The sequence below is a fragment of the Colius striatus genome, chromosome 16 (assembly GCF_028858725.1).
Source record: "Colius striatus isolate bColStr4 chromosome 16, bColStr4.1.hap1, whole genome shotgun sequence".
NCBI classification, from domain to species: Eukaryota; Metazoa; Chordata; class Aves; order Coliiformes; family Coliidae; genus Colius; species Colius striatus.
In genome coordinates, this window is record NC_084774.1 from 17,293,464 (window position 1) to 17,315,125 (window position 21,662).

The following is a 21,662-nucleotide window of genomic DNA, read 5'->3' on the forward strand; positions in this document are numbered from 1 at the left end:
GGAATAGTACTGCAGTGCCAGCAAAACAGCCTTCAGTTGAAGTGATGCCATTCAAACATTCAAAAGTAGAGCCAGCTCAAAATATTTTTAACACAGATTAAATTGCACCCATCCCAGAAGAACACGGGGGGATCCTGGCACTGATGTCTGCGTCCTGAGGCTCTATAGCACAAAGCAGGACCACAGTGACTTGTCCTCCTCTGGTTCCTGTGCACAGCCTAAAGCAGCTTTGCTGGAGAGGGTTATCCAGCAATCTGGCCACATGAGGCTCTACAGCAATGACATTTCTGAAGTAAGGACCAGCACAAATTGTGAAATCAGAAGCATCAGAAAAAAATGAAGAGCAGCAATGGGCCAGAGGAACACTTCCCTTCCCAAAACCTTCCTTATCTCAATTGTAAGGTCCTTTTCCACTTGGATCAGTAACATGGAAGGACTTTGCAAAGGACTTTGTAAGGGTTTTGTCTCTCCATCTCCAGTTTCAGCAGCTTGGGGATATCATTCACCTCCAGCATCGGCCTCTCGCAGCAGAAACACGTGAGCTCCGGAAGCTCTGCCCCAGGTCTCAGATAGAGAAGCTGAGTACTCGAGTCAACACTTCACATTTATTGATGTCTTGCACAAATATTTATGGGGCCGTTTCCTCCCCCAGCGACAGGCAGAGAGCCAGCAAGCCCACTAATTTATGACATGGTATTTATTGACAGAAATGTGTAATTGTTTTACGTTGAAGGGGAAAATTGGGTGCTGCAGCATGAGGAAGGGACGTGTGAGCTGAGAGCTCAGCGAGAGAGCAGGAGCTTGAAGGGCTTTTGCAGCAATTTCCTAATACAAGGAAGTGAGGGCACTGTGTGATGTACCAGCCCTGGAACCCTTAGTAGCAGCCAGGTCCCTTGGCACTCCGCTCTGCTGTTGTTCCTCTTCATTGTCTTTCCTCCAGCAAACACCACTGACTTTGAGAGGGGTTGGAGCAGTGATTTCAGGATCCAACTGGTATCTCTGCAAAACTCCAATCACGTGGCATGGACACGTGCAGCATCTCCTGGACCTGCTGTCCCAGTTATTTGACAGAAATGCCGATGTGTCCTGACAGTTGCCCCATACCACATTTCTCAGATTTTGTATTCCAAGCCAAGACCTCTCTAGAGTGAAAACTGATGGTGCTCAGCTCTGGAAATACTTATTTAAAAACCAGAGGGACTGCGTACTTGTAGGCTCCCAGCTCTGAAGCAGTGCCAGGGCTTTATCTCCTGTTACAGCCTGCACCGCTGCAGCCGGGCTCCTTCCTGGCTCGTGCCAGTGCAGCATCAGGCACAGGCTCAGCATTAGCTGGAGCCTCACAGACCCTGTCCTCAGCCTCCCTGTGGGGACCAAGAGCGAGTGAGCAAAAAAAGATGGTGAGACCATTTCAAACTGTGTGTGAACTGGGGAAGCAAGAAGGCTTTGCCAGACAGACAACACAAGCACATTTAAGTTTTTCTCTCCTCTTTGGCCCTGGAGTGAAAAGACAAGGTTTTGAAAGCACAATGTGGGTCTGTTTTCTCCTTGGCAAATCTTCGTCATGAGCCGTATCACTGGCACTGGCTGGGAAGAAGAGCAGGGCAGTGGAACTTGGCTTGCTTTGCAGAATTCCAGCAGATCTGCACCAAGAAGGTGCCAGCCCAGCATCCAGGCATGGATAGAAAGACGAAAACGTGACAAAAGCCACCTTCATCCATCCTCTCCTTTCCCCTTCAATGACAAATCTCCTGGAAGCCCAGTACAGAGTCTAATGCAAGCATTGCCCTTTCCCGTGTGCCTAATCACACAGAAGACTCATCAAAACTATATGTCCCATAATTTTATTATAAAAAAATGCAATAATGTAAAAGCAGCCTCACAATGCCGTGGTTGGAGTGGATTTTTAACTAGCTTTGTCACTGGCATATAAAAAATAAAATCAAAAAGCACAGGCATTAATTTAGAACAGAAACAATATTACAGTGACTCTGTGTATAGTGAGAGTTTCAATTTTAATTTTAGCTCATTATCTTTTTCCTTATTAAGAAAGGTAAATCTGTTTTGTGTTTTCATTATTTCATTAGCTCAAGAAACTTCATCAGTAACCATGAAAGCTGCCAGCATAAATAGCACAATTTTCATATGTGAGATGGAATAATTTGCTTAACCACCCATCCAGCAGAGGCTGGAGCTAACAATTAGAGAAAGCAGAGTGATTGGAAAATAAGTTACAATTGATTGTGTTTCAGTGGAAATGAAGTTTGGAATGTGCTAATTTGATTTCACATACACATCTGAGCCACAGTAAGTTGACATGAGACTTGGGACACCTCGTGAAAAAAGACTCTTCTTAGGAAATGTACCAAAAAATTGTTTAATATGATATTTAAAACACAATTAAAGCAACATGCTAATGACATCCTCACTTCTCAGAACTGACTGGTGACATCTTCTTCTAAGATTTATACTCAGATGGAGAATTTAAGACATGCTGTGCAGGATGAAACACCACATCCCTTGGAAGTGCTTATGAACTGATTCACTTTGGAGGGAATGTTTTAGAACGTTCATAATTTCAGTACTTTCAAATGTCCCATCCTAACAATGAGCCTTATGGCCTAATTAATGGTTAAAGTCAAAAGAGGTAGACTAATCTCTGGAGGTCTATACAGTGAACTATACACTAGAATCAGTTAATTTTACCCAGATGATTCTTACTCTTCAAAGAACTATGGAGGCAGGAAACAAAATTTCAAGAGGCCAGCTGGTCATTTTGAAAGCTGGGGGGAAACTGTGGCTGCTTGTCAGCCGTGTACCTGGAAGCACGTGTGGGTTAAAGCCTTCTCCCTTCCTCCCAGCTCCTCCCAGCAGGTGTGAGCCTTTATAAGTAGCAAGTTCCACTTCCTCCAGAAGCCTGTCATCTGCTTGATTTTTTAAGCTTTTTCAAAATATCTTTCATTATATTCTCTTTAATGTATCATGATGGTCAGGAGGGTGACATGGCACAGCCAGCTCCTGGAGATGATGGATGCTTTATGAGTTGGTCAGAAATAATCTATTCAAGCCACCACACTATTAGGTAAGAGCTATAAAACAGCAGTGCTTTCCCAGGGGACAAGCAGAGTTTCAGCACCAAAGTCTTTGTTACCCTTTGCACTGTCTGGTGGTTTTTCTTCGGTGTAAAAGTGTCTGTAAGGCAGTAACAGCAGAGCTGTCACTGTAATGTAGGCAGTTAACCATGCAAATGCTGGTAGCATCTTGTGTCTAGCTAGCACAAGAGAGAGCTCAGTGGAGGCTGATTTATCCTGAGTTTCAGCTTATCTACCAGCCCATGCTGTGCACAGTGCTGTTGATGGCCAGCCTGCTCCCAAAACCTGAGCTGGCTCACTAGAAGGGAGCTGGTATTCCTGTATGATCCACCCACAGACCCTGCCTTCACATGCCTTAGAGCATGGCAGCTAAGAGGACATCTTTACATCTTAATTGCTCCCAACTCTTTCCCTATTCCCAGAGTGTCTACCAGGGAGATCAAGGGCAAAATAATTGACAGTAACAGATTACTGTCCTGCTCCCTTTGGCCAGGCTGTGGGCATCCCCACAGCTTTTATTGCCTTATTACTAATTCTTTCCCTTTTTTGAGGGGTGTGGTTTGGTTCTTCCCACTCACAGGCTCTGAACTCATAGCCCCAAAGTTTTACTTTCTTCCATGACCACCTTTGCTGCTGATGGGTCTCCCCTCCCAGAGCCTGGGACCAAGAACTAGTGGTCTCCTGTGGCTGCAGGTCTGCAGGTCTTTCTTTATCCTGATGTTGTCCCTCAGCAGTTCCCAAATGTTTGCTGAAAAGTGGCACATACTGAGCCACACTTTTGTTTATCTTTTAGTTTCTCCAAAAGTCTGTATTAAACTTTCTGTATGCATACATCACTGCTCATTCCAATAGCCAATTAGTATATGGTGTTCTTCAGCTACAGATTTGCTCTTGCTAGTCATAACACTTGTGAGAAGGTTTTGAGTTAACACTTTGATTAACGAGGTGGGGAAGTCAAACTTCAGATTCCCTACAGGTGTAGGAAGAAAAGGGTAGTTTGGATAAATGCCCTCAAAGGGTGGTTCCACGATGCAATTTCTGCAGGGGCAAATGTGGTTTAAAAGGTTTCTGACAGCCTGTTCCCATTCCTCGTGCTTTTGTCCATCTCAATGTGTTTTATGTGTCTGTTACTTAGTCCACAGTCGGAAGAGCAAACAGAAACTGTTCAAGGTGATAGTTCATGGCCTCTTTGAATGAAACACAGACTGAAGAGACAGCACCATGTTCATGGTCAGACCTGGTAAGTCAAGCAGGCAATGCCCAACTGGCTCTCTGAGTGTCTCTGTGTACCTCGGAAAAAGAAGTTTTAACCACTTTTTCCACCCTACTCATTCTGGTTTGAATTCACCTGAAAGACATAATGGCACGTGAGAGTAAAGGGTGGGTTGGTTTTTGTTTGTTGTCTTATTCTGGTAAATATCTACAAGTAGCTCCATTTTAAGTGAAAATGCTGTTGGATCCATCAGACTTGCCTAGGTAGGATTGCACCCTCTATGTAGCAAGGATATATGAAGTGCTAATCTATAGGCAGCGAATCCTCTGTGCACTAACTGCTCTTCATATGCACTGAGACAAAACAAGGAGGTGTTTGTTACTAATAACTATATGTGCAGTGTAGAAATCCATCTGCTAACCAGAGGACCACCCACAGATCATTGTTTTGGACACTTAAACTATAATTTTCTTTTATAGATGTCCTGCAGTACAGACTCCACCAGGACTCTGGTCTCTGGCACATACATATGTATTGAGCACACTGACAGAAACCTAATGACTTACATGGCTCAGCCATTAAGAAAATATTTCAGAGGTTTTTAAAGGAGAAGTCCTGAATTGTTTATGGAAAACCTCCTTGGATCTCCTTTTCCAGGAATGCATTATTTATTGTGCTGGTACCACAAAGGGGTAGGGAAGGCATATACCCTGAGGACAGGAGGCCAAGCTCCCTGTTGTGTCTGCTGTCATAACAAAGCACAAGGGCCTGGTTCTGATCTTGTTCATGTTGGTGTAAATCATGTGCAGTAGGGGCTGTGTTCTTTTTTTTTTGCTCATGTAGTGTTTGCACAGAAGTTGTCTCTTAGCTAATTTCTTGCTACAGGTTCCCACTTTGTCAGCCATAGGGCACCATCCCAATGCCCTGCTGCTGGCAATGAGATGACCTGGTTGGTGCTGTGGGCTATTCTTTTCTTCTGCATCCCCACAGTGTTCATTTTCCTCAGGAGATGCACAGAGAAGAAAGCCAGAAGCCCCTTCCTGTGAAAGACATTCATTTTGCCAAGTCAGATGTGGAGGTTTACCTCAAAGAGGAGACTTGAGGATTGAGCCTCTAAAACAGCTTTGAAAATCTTTCTATACCCTGAAATATTCATAGGATAGGGGTTCATTTAACATGTCCATCAATGTATGACTCCAGTGATGATCCCATCTGTGTGTGCACCCACTGCAGCCAGGTTATTCCCTGCCTCCTCTTTGCTGTCTTGTTGCCTCTCTTTGCTTGCTGGTAGACTAGTTCTTCCTCGAAAAGGTGCGAGGAGCTTTACTTTTTGACAACTCTCAGCACTGTGGGCTGGCTGGGTCTATTCATCACCTGGGAGAGGTGGCTTGGCCTTAGGAAAGGCAAGTAGTTGTAGCAAGACCGACTGTAAGGAGGCAAGTCTTCTATAAATCATCCTTCACTTGCAGTAAGACCTGAGAAATGTCTCAGACTGGATTGCAAGACCTTTGTGTTGGGATGGTCTATGATTATGGGTCTTTCTTGCAAGCAAGGGTGTGTTTCAACCCACTTTTGTATTGTTTATTCTTTCTAAGGTTTCTATGCAAGGTATTTGAATGGTGTCTAGTGTGAAGTGGGGCATTTGTGGTCTGCATGGGAAGTGAGAAAGCAGAGTAATAGAAATGCTCAATGGTGAATACATGTGAGGACAAATTTGTCCTTATTCTTTCCTACCTGAAACAAGTAGGATCGTTTCCTATTGATGTTATACCAAATGAGACCAGATGGACATTTAATCCTTACTGGCACGGGGTTCTTTGAGAGAGAGATGGTCATTTTAGTCTATGACTACAAGCTCATTAGCAGTACTGGTCTGTTAAAACATAATATTGCAGAGCTATGGGTGGGGATACAGGGGAAATGGCATCAAGTTGTGTCTTAAGTGTGTTCTCAAGTCTGGAGGGAGGGCACTGAATGAATCTACTGCCTGGGACAGAAGCTTTAGTAGTGTGGTACCCTGCTCTGCAGCGGCTCTCCTGAGTACCTCACTGAAACTGGGGGGTGACCAGGCATGCTGTCACTGCTGCCCCAGCAGTAGCACATCACGGATACACACGATGGGTTTGCTCAGGTGGCTGAGGAGGAGGCCGTGGCCAAGGGAAGGGGTTTGGTGCTCAGAGTGTGAGCCTCAGCAGGTCCATGTGCTGGCACGTAACAGGAATGTGCACAAGGTGGTATCGCTCTCCCCAAACCACCCTCTGGGGCCAGAAATTGGATTTCAGCCTTGAAGCAAATGGCCAATTTATAACCTCAGCAGTGCTTCTATTTTGCTGCTTTCTGGCTGCCTGGGTTATAAATTGCCATTATTTCTGCATTAGATTTATATTAAGGGACTGCAAGCAACTTCAGTCAAAGGGTCTGCCTCACTCCTTCTGCATTTCTGATCCAGGGACAGGATCTTAGCGGGACAGACAGAAACATTAGCAATGCCTTGCAGTTTATGGGGTGAATTTGAGCTTGTAGGAAATCCCATCATTCTTCCAGCACGTGCATTCATTAGAACTAAGGGCAGTTATACAGATGTTGGGATGGAGGAGGTCACCTCGCAATGTTTATCACAGGGCATCTTTTTTTCAGTGAATGGTAGCTCTGACTTGGCTGAGGGTTTAATTAGACTGTGACACTGCAGAACGATGGAGATTAAAGGGCATTTGACTTCACTTTCTTTTCCACATGGTGTTCTGTTTTTGAAATGTCATTGCTAAGCACTTTCAGGTCCTGTTTCGTTATTATTTTTATTCTATGCCAGTGTCACCTCATTGATTTCTGGATATAAGGCTGGAGGGTTCAATGCACCATGGAAATTCTGAGGTTGGCTTTGAAATGAAATCTGGGATTCAGCTCATTTGTCATCTTGGGGAGTTTCCAGGCTGTGGTCACACTGTGTGTGTTCGTGTATGCAGAGAATGAAAATTCTGCCAGTTTGAGGTTTCTTCCTGGACTAGTGACAAATATCACTGCTGAGCCAACAGTCCCGTGGCTCATCTAATGTCAGGTGCCTCCAGGATTAGCCAAGCCAGATGTGGGTTGTTAGGAAAAATGACTTTTCATTAATATTAATTTAGAAGTTGTTTTGTTAAAAAGAGCTGGGTTTGGCATCTTCAGTAGAAAACAAGAAAATAAGAAGAGTTGTTTCAAAATGCTGCCTTTGGTTCTGATGTCAGTTGCTTTTGTATGCTTTCTTTCCTGCTATCCCATTCCTCTACCTTCTCATGTTTTTGCTCTGCAGAAGTGAGGGAAAGCAGAGAAAAAGAGAAGAGCACTCATCACACAGAGTAAAAGCTATACATTTTCATTTTGAAACCTGAGAATCTTTTAAGAAGAACTTATGGTTATCTAAAAATATTAGGACAAAGGTTTTTTCAGAAAGAAAAGCTTAGAAAATTGCCAGCCAGCTCAGCTTGAAAGAAATGCTTGGCAAGTTGACAATATAGCATTGCTAGGGAATGCTGGATTGATATTTCCTAATTATTGTGAAGCATGGTACTGATTCCTCCTGTGGGGAAGCTCAGGCGGGCAAGGATCATCCAGGCATCAGGATCGTGGCTTGGGGCTACTCTCTTTCCTTCAGCTGCTCCAGCCCAAGGGATGGGGCACACTCTGCATCCTGGGATGCACAGTGTCTTCTGGGCTAGCACAGTTTGACACTGCTCCTGGTTGATCTCACATGGCACTGCCTTCCCTCAGCAGTAGGGCAAGGGAATGCAGTATTTTGATTCTTACAGACTGCAAAGGCTTTGCACGACTGAAACAAGAGGCAGGAAAGCAAAGGCATTGTTATTACTGCCTGCCTTCTGACGTGTTCAAGAGCAGACCATGAGGATCTCTCGCTTTAATCTGGATGGTGTTACTCAGATGGTGTTACTCTGGATGGTCTTACAACTCAGAGTAAGGGACACAGCAACTGCTGCTGGGACACTAGAAATTTCCAGGCCAAGATCAGTGAAGAGAAATGGAAAATAAACCTGTTAATTTCAAATACATGCTTTGTGGGTATAAACCACATGCATACCATATGTCCATGTGCTGTATCTGAGTGCACATATTTCCGTGTGAGCCATGTGCTTGCATTTAACATATCTCTGAGAGCTTGTGTGCAGGGTGTGAGCGTGCAGGTGTTGTACACATGCTCCTGTTCTGGGGCTGCCTAGGTGCTGATGAGATTAGGGCTGTGTGTGCTGTAAGTACATGCTGTAAGTGTATGGTTCTCCCCGTGGCTGCAGTGGGTAGATGGGAATGTCCAGTCTGTGTGACTAGGAGGATACAACAGATATTTGTGAAGAATTGTGGTAATTCCTGGGTTCAGCCTTCGGTCTGGCTTCAACTTCTGAATTTGGTTTGGGAGATTATTCTTCCTAGTATGTAAAGAAGGAAAAGGTGTAGTAGCTAATCCATGCATGCCTGCAGATCTTAAGCAAAGACAAAATGTTCCTCCTCTTTAGTTCTCTCTGTTCTGGCTTGAGCATCATTTTAAAGAAGCAGAGATTTGACATTTTTGTAAGTAACGTTCTTTGTTTTCTCTGGAAAGCCCCTGAGAGGACCAGCACTACAGGCACACTAGCAATATAAAGTCTGATTTGTAGCTTTTTGTGGCCAGAGTCCTCTTCACATCTTTGGAGTAAAGGAACAGTTTCACATATGTGTTGTGAAAATTATATCTTGTTGACAAAAATGCAAGCTGGTGAACTGTGTCTCCTCCCCACCACCCATCCCCCCAGCTGGCTAATGACATTAGAGATAAAGGTTCTGAATTCAATTCAAAGTGTCAATATGTAACTATGTAACAAATGAAACATTTTTCAATTACTGGTAATATGAAACAAAATAGTGGGAAATAGAAATGGCAATCTTTTTAGGTAACCTGGAGGCCATCTCCAAGAGGCACTGTGCATTAACTAAGCAGTGCAAATTTTTACATCACTATTTTCCCCTGTGCCTGTAATAGCATAAAATAAAAAGATTTTAGATAAGATTTCGTTCAGTGAATCAATTGCAAAACCACACAGAGCCTTAGTGGGCATTCAGTCCTCAATCTAATGGAAATTTTTACGAGGATGTCAATGCTAAGTTGATTCCTATAGCGGAAAGCACATACAGAGGATCCAATTACAGATGGAAACCTTTTGCTTTCTAAGAGAGTTTATTAACCCCTAAAGCACTGAATATGCAAAGGGTTAGTGAAAAGTTTACTGATGAACTGGTTGATCGTTTATATCTGGTTGCTTCTCCTTCCATCAGCTCCTTTTTCTTTTTTCTTCTGCGAATAGAAAATAATACTCTGCACTTGTGGTAATTTACAGTCATATTGCAGCACACAGTGAGTGTATCAGATCCTAGAGGAAAATCACAAGCTGATTACATTAACTGTAGAAAGTACCTACCTAGCAGATTTTCACCTTTAAAAGATGTCACACCCTGAAAATGGTAACCAAGGAACAAAGTACTTGTCAGACATTCTGTCAAGGAGTCCTCAACAACTGGGGAATTTGTAATGCAGGAATAGGACCTGCAGAAGCAAAAAGTCAGGGGGAGAAAGAAGGGTCATAAAGGTCTTAAAACCATTACCAAAACATCATTGGTCTCTCTGGACTCCTCATGATCCAGGAGACAGTCCATGCATACTCCGAGCCCAGCATTTCACAGGAGTTTAGTGCCAGGTTGGGGAGCATCCACCAGTCCAGATTCTCCCTTCCATGGTGCCTGAGCAGCAGAAAAGCTTTACAGGAGTTTTTAAAGCAGTGTGTTTGAAGCTGAGATGTGCAGGTTTGGAGTTCTACTATTACAAGCCCATAGGCAGCTTTTCTTAATTTATGTTAAAATGCTTATTTCATTGGCAGCACAGAAGCACTTTGCCTGGTGAAGTCTCAAACTCCTGCCTCCTCTGAGTGACAAGCAAAGCTCAGGAGCTGAGTTTTCAGTGGGAAGCTCATGAGTGAGAACATTTTGAGATGAATGCTTGTAGGCTTGTTACAGGCAGTGGAGTTTGCAGTGTGTGCTTGCATCAGAGTTGGTCATTTGGTAGAAGAGGCAGATGAATTTTTACATCCACTTTTGAGCACTTTCTGTTTGTGTGCCTCTGCTGTCTTCTGCTTAATTCTGCCTCTTCCTACCATTGCACTGCCACGCTTTATCCCAGGACTGTGTGCACTATGGACATATGTGTGTGACATTGTCCCAAACTGTATTTTAACTAGAAATGAAAAAGGTATGGCTGCTTACAAGAGCCAATCTTGTTCTATTCCCATTTATGGTCAGGTCTAACTTAATTTCATAGCAGCAACTCCTGATTCATGGTGGAGTAAAGCAAAAAAGGCCGTGGCAGAAGTGTTTATGAACTGAACTCCTAACTGAAACCCTAGAGATGGAAATCCAACCACAGGCTTCAGATTTAGATCCAGATTTCAAATGCCCCAAAGTTTCAATGAGCTGGGATCTGCAGATAGGCAAACAAGTACATTGCACACTGAGCAGTCCAGACGGGCCTGAGGTGACTTCCATCCCCTTGGAAGAGACGAAAAGAGGAATTGAGCCAGGGTGCTGGGCAAGCATATATGTCTGTGAGTGTGCACAGGGGACTTCTGGTTGTTGTTTTGGGTGGTTTTTTTTGCAATGAAGGGCAAGAAGAATATAGGGTGAAAGGTTTTTTCATCTTCATTGATTTTCTGTTTGCGTTTAAGCTCTGGACGTTTGAGACGTGGGAATGTCAGAAATGCTCTGTGCAAGCCAAACTTTCTCATGTACCCCTTGCATATCTTGAAAGACTTTTATCTTCATCCCTCAAGTCCTACCTTGGTCTAAGATGATGGATGATGAAATTGCTTAGTGTTTATCCTTGCAGGATGAGCTTTATAGGTAACTTGGTACTAAAGAACCCTCTAGATATTAGTCAAAGATAGGACAGAAGCTTTGTATATTTATGTTACTGTAGTAGGAGAGAAGGAAGCCTGTGATGGAATGTGTTGCCCAGACCCTGGTTGCCCCAGGCTGTGGGATGCTGGCAAACAGCACTGTTTTTTCCCTGAAGAAAGATGGATCAGTCTCCTGCTGTTATGTTGTGACTTCCCAAACCAATAGACACCCTGAGAGTTTCTTACGAATAACATATGTGTGTCCAAAAATAGGACATGCCAAAATGCAGCTTTAGGGTTGGCACTGTCCCCACCACCCACTGCACTGGAGAGGAAGAGAGGCTTCATGGGGAACCTGGTCTGCTTCTATGAGGATTGTCTAGATCTTTCTCAGCCCTGCATTTCTTTGCCTTGTCCAGCTGATCCACGTGTCTGGGTCACCTTGTGTTCCTGCGATTGAAATGAATGTGAAACAATCTTCAGTGGAGCATGTATCTATGAACCCAATTTTTCTGTTTGAAATGGCTTGATGAGATTTTATCTCCAGCCACTCATCCAGCTTTATTTGGGCCAACTTACATGGCTCAGCTTTGCTGTTTTAAGCTTAAACAGTTCAAACAGTGCTGTCCTTCCCTGGGTGCACCAGCAGCACCAAAGCCTCTGTCGACACTCAATAAATAAGATAGCACACAGCCTGTAACTTTTAATGATAAATACTGCCAGTATCCTGTGATAGGCTTTTTTGGGGGGGGAGTGATGAAGCTTATTGCCACTGAATACAGGCAGAGAATATCCTGCAACTAAGAGCAGCTATATTTAGAAAACAGACAACTGCAGCAGGCAACGGGGAGTGCTGAGGTGGCTGTAACCGATACCCCAAAATGGAGGTCAGTAATTTGACCTTTCTACTTGGCAGCCAAGCAGCTGAGCCTTGTTGTTGTCTTTTTGGACAAATTACAAGAGCAGAAGAGGTGCTTGCCTATTCAGAAATGCTCTAATCAAATTGCTATAAATTACTTTAAAAAAAAAAGGAATTCTACCAAACTGGGTAAGTTTATCACGTGCCAGACAGACTTCAGAGTTTCTGCTGAAGGAGCAGGCACAGCTGTATTTTTCCCCACAACATTAAAAAGAAGCACCAACATTGAAAAAAATCTCTCTATTATGGGAAAACACTAAAAATAGCAATTTCCAAGCAAAGCTTTTCCTTCAAATGTGCTTTGAATATTCTTTGTAATACCATGACACAATCGCTTTCAATCAAAACGTGTTTTTTGAAGTTAAACTGTTAATTTTTTTCTCCTCAGCTTTAAATTGAGAAAGTGAGGACATTTGTTAGAATTTTCAACAGAAAACAGAACAGAAAGTAGTTTTGGTAGTAACAATACATACAAATGGGAAAACATCCTTCTGACACGGCCCAGTCACAGAAGTTCTCCAAGTGATTGGAAAGATCTTTGGGCTCACAACACTCACTGAGAGCAGCCAGACACCCTTAGCAAGCCTCTTGCAGCTGCACAGCCCAGGGACTACCAGAGCACGGCTCAAGTCAGCAAAGTCAGAACGGGGAAAAGACTCACCCAGCCTGTGCCCAGTATGGCCCACTCACTGTTGAGGCAGCATGGTGATTCACTCAATGTGCTTGCAATAGAAAGGCAGGGATGTGTCTGAAATAATATTATCTAGCTTTTGTATGGATCTGGATAACCCCATCACTGCAGTTTTCATTGTGGCATTTTGAGAGTACTGTGGAAGGCCTGTCTTTGAGGACAAGGGGTCCTTATGCTTAGCTGTTCCATCCTGCACCACTCCCAGCCTTTAACTAATGTGATTCAGATATTAAAGAATTCAACACTTAGTCAAACCTTTAAAAAAATAAGGGTGACAGGTATGCAAAGATCAAGCTTGAGTTCTCAGAAGAAATGTCTTCTCTGCTTGCTTTTCATGCCTCATATATCGACTTTTCACATACAAACTGCTGCTGGATTTTTTTATTGGCCTTGTCTCTCTTGTGCTTTGAATGAACTTCAGCTCTAATTTCTTACAGTGCTCCTATGCTGCAACTAATGTCACTTCCCTGTCATTGATTGCCTTGTTCATGAGCCCTACATGAGTGTCACTTTGTTGAGCTGCCAAGGTATGTAGGATGTAACGCATCCAGCTTGTTTTCTTTTCCTACTCTCCTGGCCCTGAGCCAAAGAAATGCCATCACCTCATCACCTACAGCTCTCCCTTCTAATATCTCTCATTTTAAATTAAATGTCACATTTTATTTCTCAAGCATGGCAAGAATTTTGCAGCACTAGTACTTCAAAGAGATGGCTTTTACCATGCCAGGCAGCGACATGTGTCTCCCAAAGTCTGTGGCCTCTTTCTTTCCTTTCTGCTCTGTGTGCACAGGTGAACAAGCTGATTCCTTGTGGATTTTGCCAGGGCAAATACTAGGATGGGATAAACTCTATGGGACAGTAGATTGGCTAACCTGACTGGTGTCCAGTTCCAGGGGTAAAGAAGCAAGTCACACCTGCTGTACAATTCCAGCACATCTTCAGTGTGATCTGACAAACACTGTAGGAGAACTTCAGAATGTTTTTTCTCTGAATCAAGGACCACTGTGAACCTGGGATGGGCAGAGTTGATGACACAGCTCCCCATTTCTCTTGTGGATGTCCACTAGCTGCTTTGTGGACATTTTACCTTCCTACTCAATAATCCAAGGGAAAGGTTTGCAGTGAACTGAGGAGCAGATTGCTGGTGGCTGAGCTGTGGTGGTAAATTTTTAATGCAGAGATCCAAGACTGGGCTAGATTGAATTTGGGTTTGGAAAGCTTTTCTGTACCATGCTGGGCAGATATATGTTTGGATTCTCTTCTTGTTTATGTATTTTTCTTGGCCCCTGCAACTGTGTCTGCATTGAGATTAAAAAGCATTTAATTAACATACAAAAATAAAATTAAAAAGTGTAATAGTTTTTGTAAAAATAAAACTGTACCAAACCACTCAGGCAAACAGCACCCTGGGGAGCTGGGGAGCTTGGAAAAGCTGGAAAAATACAACTACAACTGTAACAACTTCTCCCAAGAGAGGTACAACAGGCTAGAAAAATAAAACCCACCATCTACTGCAGCCAACAACCCACCCTCAGGGCACAAAGGCAAGGAAAGTAAAATGCACACCTAAAGCTAAAGGAAGAAAAGTGTCTTTCCCCATACTTGCTCCCAAAACTGGGAGTGAGACGAGCCAGCAAAGCCAAGCTGGGATTGCAGTGTTAGGAGATGCAGAGGTAGGGTTATGGACCTTCAAGCTGCAAAGCATGTGTCGCTTCTGAGCCAGCTGCTCTGTCAACGTCGTGTTGTCCTGGTTCAATGTCTTGGCAGTAGCCATCCGTATTCTCTCAGTTCTGTGTGTCTCCAGGTCTGGTGCAGCCACCCCCTCTGCAGCACTGAGGAGCATTGCTGTGCTGTGATGGCCCCTCTAAGCAACAGAAATGTAGTGCCCCAAATTCTTGCAGTCTGACAGCAAGTCTTTGTCAGCAGGGAGCAGCGTCTGGCAGGATTGAGAGATGTGGGACACTGGAAGGCAGCCTGAAGCGTCACGTTGTTAAACCTCCCTCCCCCGTGTACCTGAGGGCAACAAGAGGAGTCCAGGTCAGGGGCCCCAGAGATCACAGCTCTTGTACACTGGCAGCTCTCCCCTCACTGTATTTTTACTAGCTTTATTTCCAAATACTAAGTTCTTACTCTTCTGCCCTAGTAGTAGATGGGATTAAAATGCTTGCAGGGAGTTAGCAAGTGAATATGAGAAACAGAGAAGGGCTTAGAGCGAGATGGCCGGGTCAGGAAGATGGGCTTTGCAATTAGTCTTGCATGCTGTGAGGCTGGGGATTGCCATTATCTCCTAAAGACCCTGTCTTATCTTGAGCCTTTGGAAAGCACTTTTCTTCCTGGATCTGGCTGGTTCCATTGGCCAAAGGCTACTGGATTCCCCAGGGGACCACAACTGCACTGGGTAAGGGACCTCCCTGGCATGGAGAGAGGGTGGGCGATGCAAAGGGCTGCTCAAGGGGACCTAAATGATCTGTGTGTGGGTCCTGAGGGGCATTAACCAGTGGTGTGGTGGTGGAAGGGACATGGGGGAAACTGGGAGGATGCCTTAAATGTGAGATGTGACAGGCTGGAGCCCACTATGCAGCTCAGTCTGGAACCCCTTTTACTGGCAGAGCAAGCTTCAAAGCACACTCTGCCTAGAAATGCTTCTGTCATTAACTTCTGGCTCTTTAAGTTGTCTGAAGGCTCACCAATGCATCTTTCTTAACCTAGTGATTTAAACCCCTCTAAGGCCTGAATACATAAATTCCTCTAAATTTCTATAGCCACATTTTTACTCCCTTTAAAAAACAAGTGTAAATTCCTCATGGCCAGCCACTTTTTATGGCTCCCTTCAGTGCCTTTGTGAGTTGCAAGGTCCTTGGGCCCCAGCCATGAATATCAGGTTTGCAGCAACTGAATTATTTTCATGATTAAAGATAGTAAAGGGTTTACAGGCTTGCTCTTTTTTTTTCATAGAAACCTCTCTTGGTTGCAGTTGTCCTGAGCTCTGCAGTATTTCACAGAAAATGAGATGGGAATTCATGCCAAAGCAAAAGGTTCATTTCAAAATCACAGTAGAATTGTGAATATAATAGCATAAGATTAGACTCTCTTTTCCTACTGGTAGCTCTGGAAGTAGAGTCCTTAACTTCTGTGCTCAAACACTCACTTTAGCATGAACAATGAGAAAACATCCCTCCTTCTGCTAGGGGAATTCAAATTAATATGTCTTTCATCTGCAGAAAGGATCATCACCAGTCAATGTCCAGCCCTCTTTGTTCTTCCTTGTGCACTGGAAATTATGTTCTGTTTTAGATGTTCTTTCTCCATGGCCTTTGCACAGACCCTGTGTTATTAGTTTATTTTATAAACTTTTTTTCAGGCTGGGATGGTATTACTGAAAGACTCAAGGAGGCACCTGCATGATGGTTCAGTACACAACAAGCTGGGATGGGAGAACTGGCTTTGATCAAATAAGAACCATCCTGGACTGATGACCAAAACAAATCAGTCATTTGATGTGACAAAACCATTCAGTGGCTAAGGTTGGCCTTGTCAGTATTTATTCCTGTAGCCTTGGGCATTTCCTGGTGCGGTTCCAGGCTGGAAGCTGATATATCAGGTGCCGGAAAGCTCACGTAGAAATAGCCAAAGCCCTGCAGTCTCTTTGGGCTTGACATCACCCTGCAGCAGTGAGCTGGTTCTGAGAAGCTCTGGAAAAGCATCCTTTAGAGCTGACTTTACATCCTTTCCAGACAGGTGCTAAATTTGGCCTTCCTACTGTATACTACTAGAAGGCAGAGATTTATGAGCCAACTCCATGATATATAGCATTTGATCCTAGTCCTGATGGCTTGCAAGATCTTGGACCTTGAATTATTTCTGATCCCTTGGCCTAGCAATGCTGTGCTGGCATAGCTCCAGGGCAGAATTTAGCAAGTCCAGCAGCTCAGGCCAGTAAAACTTTTTAATGACTGACAAATGTGATCTTCCTTTGCTCCTTACTCTTGATTTCCTCCATTTATTTTCCTGTCACTGAAATCCCTCATTACTCTCAGTTTAAAGCTGTTCATGGACCTTGCTGAATTTCTGCAGCTCCCTTTTTTTTTTTCTACAGGCTAAAACTTTGGTCTGGCCTTATAATTACAGTATTATTAATGTATTTTTATCATTGTTAATTATTTTTACATGCTGAAATTGATTCAATATGTCTGGAGCTGCCATGCTGGAACATGTCTTGGTTCCATTCCAAGCTGGAGCCCTTGTGCACCAAACGTGGAGAGTTCCAATGCCTTTAAATCACTGTAAACCTCACTGAGTGATTTAAGTTATTGGAGTGTATTCAAGTTTTTATAAGCCCTCGAATGTGAACCCTGTTTGGATTCTGGGTATGTACAGTGTAGCAGGATTGAAAATGATTTGAGTGCTCAACATATTTTCTAAGCCCCGGGCCGGCTGGGGAGTAATCAAGCTGGTTGGGCAGTGGGCTGTGCAGGGACTTCGGGTGATGGGAACCGTCACATTTTAAAGATGCTTCTAATTCCTTTAAATTGAGACATTTTCACTTTGTTTAAGGGACTTTGAGTAGAGCTTTCTGTGTGGCTTGGAGGATCAGCAATACGAGGAAGTGCATCTCGTCCTGGGGCTGGTGGATTGACTCCTGCTCAAGGTCAGTCTTCAGGACTCTTGGTGACAGCCCAGTGGAGCTGTGTTCTGTGCGGCTGAGCAGAGAGCTGAACCCTCCTCTGATCTCCAGATCAGGGCCCAAGTTTGAGTCGGGTGGTGTCTGTCTTGGTCCTTATTTAGTGAACAAGTAGCTACCCAGCTATATTTTCTAATGGAAGGCAGCAGGGACGTCAGAGGCTAACAGCTGGGTGTGCTGAAGTTTTTCAGTTCCTTTTTATTTTGAAAGGTCCCAGGTCAGGAAAAAGCTGTAAGAATGTAGGTGAGAGGACAGCCTTGTGTTAGAGGGAGGCGACTAGCGTGGGTGTGAGCGAGCGTGGCAGAAGGGCTCCCTCTCACCCTGGCTCTCATCAGTGTTGTTCAGCAGCACTTACACCACACATTAAACTTTCTTGGGACTTTATCAGAGCCAGCAAGTGCAGCATCCTGAGATACCCAATGGAGCTTGAATACCTCCTTGAACTCTTTAAGTAGAAGCTGCAGCCCCCAGCTGTGCCTGGCATCCTGGTCTGTACCAGCAGGACCAGGGTAGTGATTATGGCCCTGTACTGGGCACGGATGAGGCTGTACCTCAAACAGTGTGTTCAGTTTTGGTCCTCTCATTACAAGAAAGGCATTGTGGTGCTGGACCATGTCCAGAGCTGGGTGCTGGAGCTGAGGAAGGGTCTGGAGCACAAGTGTGATGGGGAGCAGCTGAGGGAGCTGGGTGTTCAGCCTGGAGAAGAGGAAACGGGGAAGATCCTATCACTCTCTACAGCTACTTGAAAGAAGGTTGTAGCAAGGCATGGATTGGTCTCTTCTCCATAGTAATGAATGACAGGACAAGAGGAAATGGCCTCAAGTTGCACCAAGGGATGTTTAGATTGGAGATTAGGAAGAACTTTTTCCCTGAGAGGGTTGTCAGCCCCTGTGCCAGGCTGCCCAGGGAGCTGGGGGAGTCCCAGCCCTGGAGCTATTGCAAAGCCGTGGAGCTGAGATGCTGAGGGCCAAGGGTTAGTGGTGGGCTGGGCAGGGTGAGGTTAGTGATTGGACTTAATGTTTTTAAAAGTCTTTTCCAGCCAAATGATTATATGATTTGTGACAGTCCCATCCACTTGCAGGAACGTGGCACAGGGAGAGCTGCAGGTTCAGGGACACTCAGCTACAATTCCAGCAGCCACAAAAGTAAATGAAAATGCAAAATCTTCTGAAAGCCAAAGAATGGTTTTGGAGTAGTGGTATTGCTGCAGAGCAATACGTCACAACTCCGAGGTGCTGACTTCAGGGCTGGGTGGATCTGAGACAGCAGAGGCTCCACAGTCCTGCAGAATATTTACTTGTTTCAGACTTCAGTTTTTATGGACAACTGCATAACATCTCCTCTATAATTCCTTGCCCTTGCAATCAAATAGCAAGCTCTTGTCACATTCAGAAGTGCAGCTGTTGAACACATTGATGTAATTTGGACTTTTGCCTTGAATTGTTTAATTTGGTTTGATATCATTAGGCAGATATTATGTGTGTGTGAACCTGTGCAGTAAAACATCTAAGGTTTGTACCCATAAGAATAATTCCTGCTGCTCCTACTCAGTCAATAATGACAGCCTTGAGACCTGTGAGTGCTGAGGACCTCAGAACATTCAGATGCTTTCAGTTATGTGCCTATATGGATTTTACAGCCTCAGTTTATTAAAAAGGTAGTTTTTTAATCCTAATGAACTAAATTCTGCCCTGAACTACTAAAATATAAACCCAAAGTAACCTTGACTAAAACAGAAAACTTGAGTTTACTCCCTTATCAGCAAGGGCAGAATTAGGCCCATTCTGCTGCTCAAATCACATTTTAATAGCAAGAGATAGTTTTATTAGTCATCTTAATGACAGTGCAAACCCCGAGCTACTGTGTGTTCAAGGAACAGGTTCTTATATTTTAAACAACATATGAGTCTCCTTAAAACCTCTTTTATTAAAAAGTTTTAAGAATAATATTAAATACATAAACAGCCATGTTAATTGGATTATATAGTTAATGTACATTGGAACTATGACTTATTGCAGCGTTACTGACCATGAAAGCACATTTTGATCATTCCAGGCTGTAATCCCCACTTAATCCATCCCCAGTCTGTCAATCAGTGGAATACAATCAGGATATTTATGATCACATCAGACCAGAGATCTGGAAGAATTTAGCAACTTCGCAGAGCCGAATCCAGAAAAGAAGGGGGAAAAATGTTTCCACTGGCAAAATGAACCGTTGCCAGGAAAAACATTATTGTTGACTTGGCCCATGTAATTGAATTTTCTACTCAGAAGTAACTTACAAACCAGCAACTAGGAGAAATTATCAATACTGGGAACTCTCATAATAACAAAGCAGAGGAGTTTTACCTGGCACAGCACTTTTTAAAATCATGTTTTTCTTTTTTAACGTAGTCCTGTGGTTTTTCCCTCTCCTAGCTTTTTTTTTTTTTGCCATCCTAAAATAATTCAAATCACTAGAGCAGCAGGAAAAAGCATCCCTTTCTTGGGCCCCCTACCTCCTGCCATCCACCACAGCCCCTGTTCCAGTGGCAGCAAGCATCTCCCACCAAGAACTGTCTGTGTCTCTGAGGACTGTGGAGATCTGAACACTCCTGAGGCACCAAATTCCCTGCTCAGGTTAGGGAATGCTTCAGGATCCTACTTTTAAACATTTGATTCATGTTTCAATATTTCTGTAAGGGATGTGCAATTTGATAGCAAAATCATATGGCAGAAGTGAAAGTATCCTATAGGCATGTGATACCTCTTATAACAAAAGAGACATGAGGATGGACATTGTTTGGGAACTGTAATGGTTGTCTCGTGGGTTATTTCAATACTCTCCAGCTTTGAAAACATTGTCCATGGAAAGAAATTAAGCAACAGAAATTGTTAGGAGGAAAGGTACATCAGAGAGATGGGAGGGGACTCTGGGAAACCAGATGATGAACCAGCACTCTTCAGCTTGGAGTGAGGGAAACTGAACAGAGCTTTACGTAAAGGAGGAGGCACACATGCCCTCTCCATGCCTTCCATCAAACCTGGGATAACCCCCCATATCTAGCCATGATCCTACCTCTCAGTGACAGAATGCAACAAATAACTTCCATTATGGATACGTTATTCTCTCACTCACAAACAGTAAGAGAAACTGAGGTTATCACCATCCCTGCAGCTGTTCATAGTGTGATTCTCACGTCCGTTTAAACAACCAGCTCTGGTATTTGGTTACACAAAGCAGCAAATAAAAGCTTGCTCTGGCCATTTCTGCCCCAACTAATGTGAACACATACTATGAAGACTTTCTCCTGCTAACTGATGTGCACCCCCTATGATGAAGCTCAGCTAGTAAGTGATGTTTTCCTCTCAAGCCCAAACGAATGTAAGCACGTTTCACACTTTGTCATTTGGTTGTGATTTGGTCCTTTGCCTGGATGGCAAAGGGCTGGATTCCAAACAACATTTATTCCGTGAGCTTCAGTGACTGGAGCTGTGCTGAGTTTGGATAGTCAGTCCTATGATGAACTTTCCAAGTTCCAGTTGGCTTTTTAACAAACTCCCTCTCTTTAAGCTCAGAAAGCAGTTGGAGATCATGCTCAAAGAATGAGCTTGCTGGGCTCTTGATGTTGACTCCTCCAAGGCATATTTTTCTCAGTTGTTACTTTATCACCTCTGACTTAGAACAACCTCAATAACATTCTCAATATGAGAAGTGGACAAACAGTTTTTTAGAGTTTGGGATTTTGTTGTTATTGTTATTAAGGATAGAAAGACAAATCAGAAAAAAAAGCAGGATAATCAATAGTCTCTGTGGTTTGCCAGGATCCATCTGATAAAGAGATTCAGTCAACACCCTTTCCCTTCTCTGATAGCAATGAAGTCCTTGGAATGGAGCATTAACAGGAGACTAGTCTTCTGCTTGTAAGAGAAATGCCTTAGTAGTTAGTTAGCGGCATGATGCCATTATCCTGTTGACAGTGCTCTGTATCATTGATACTGTCTGATGCAGCTTCTGTTCAGCCATGATCCAAACTCTTCCTCCTATAAGACATTTTCCTTCATTTTCCTACAGGTACTGGAGCCTCTCTCAATAACAGTGTGAACTCAGTGTGTGCTGAGGAAGTTTAATGTTAAGTGAGCATTAAAAAAATGAAGTAACCAACAGCTTTGGACCCTT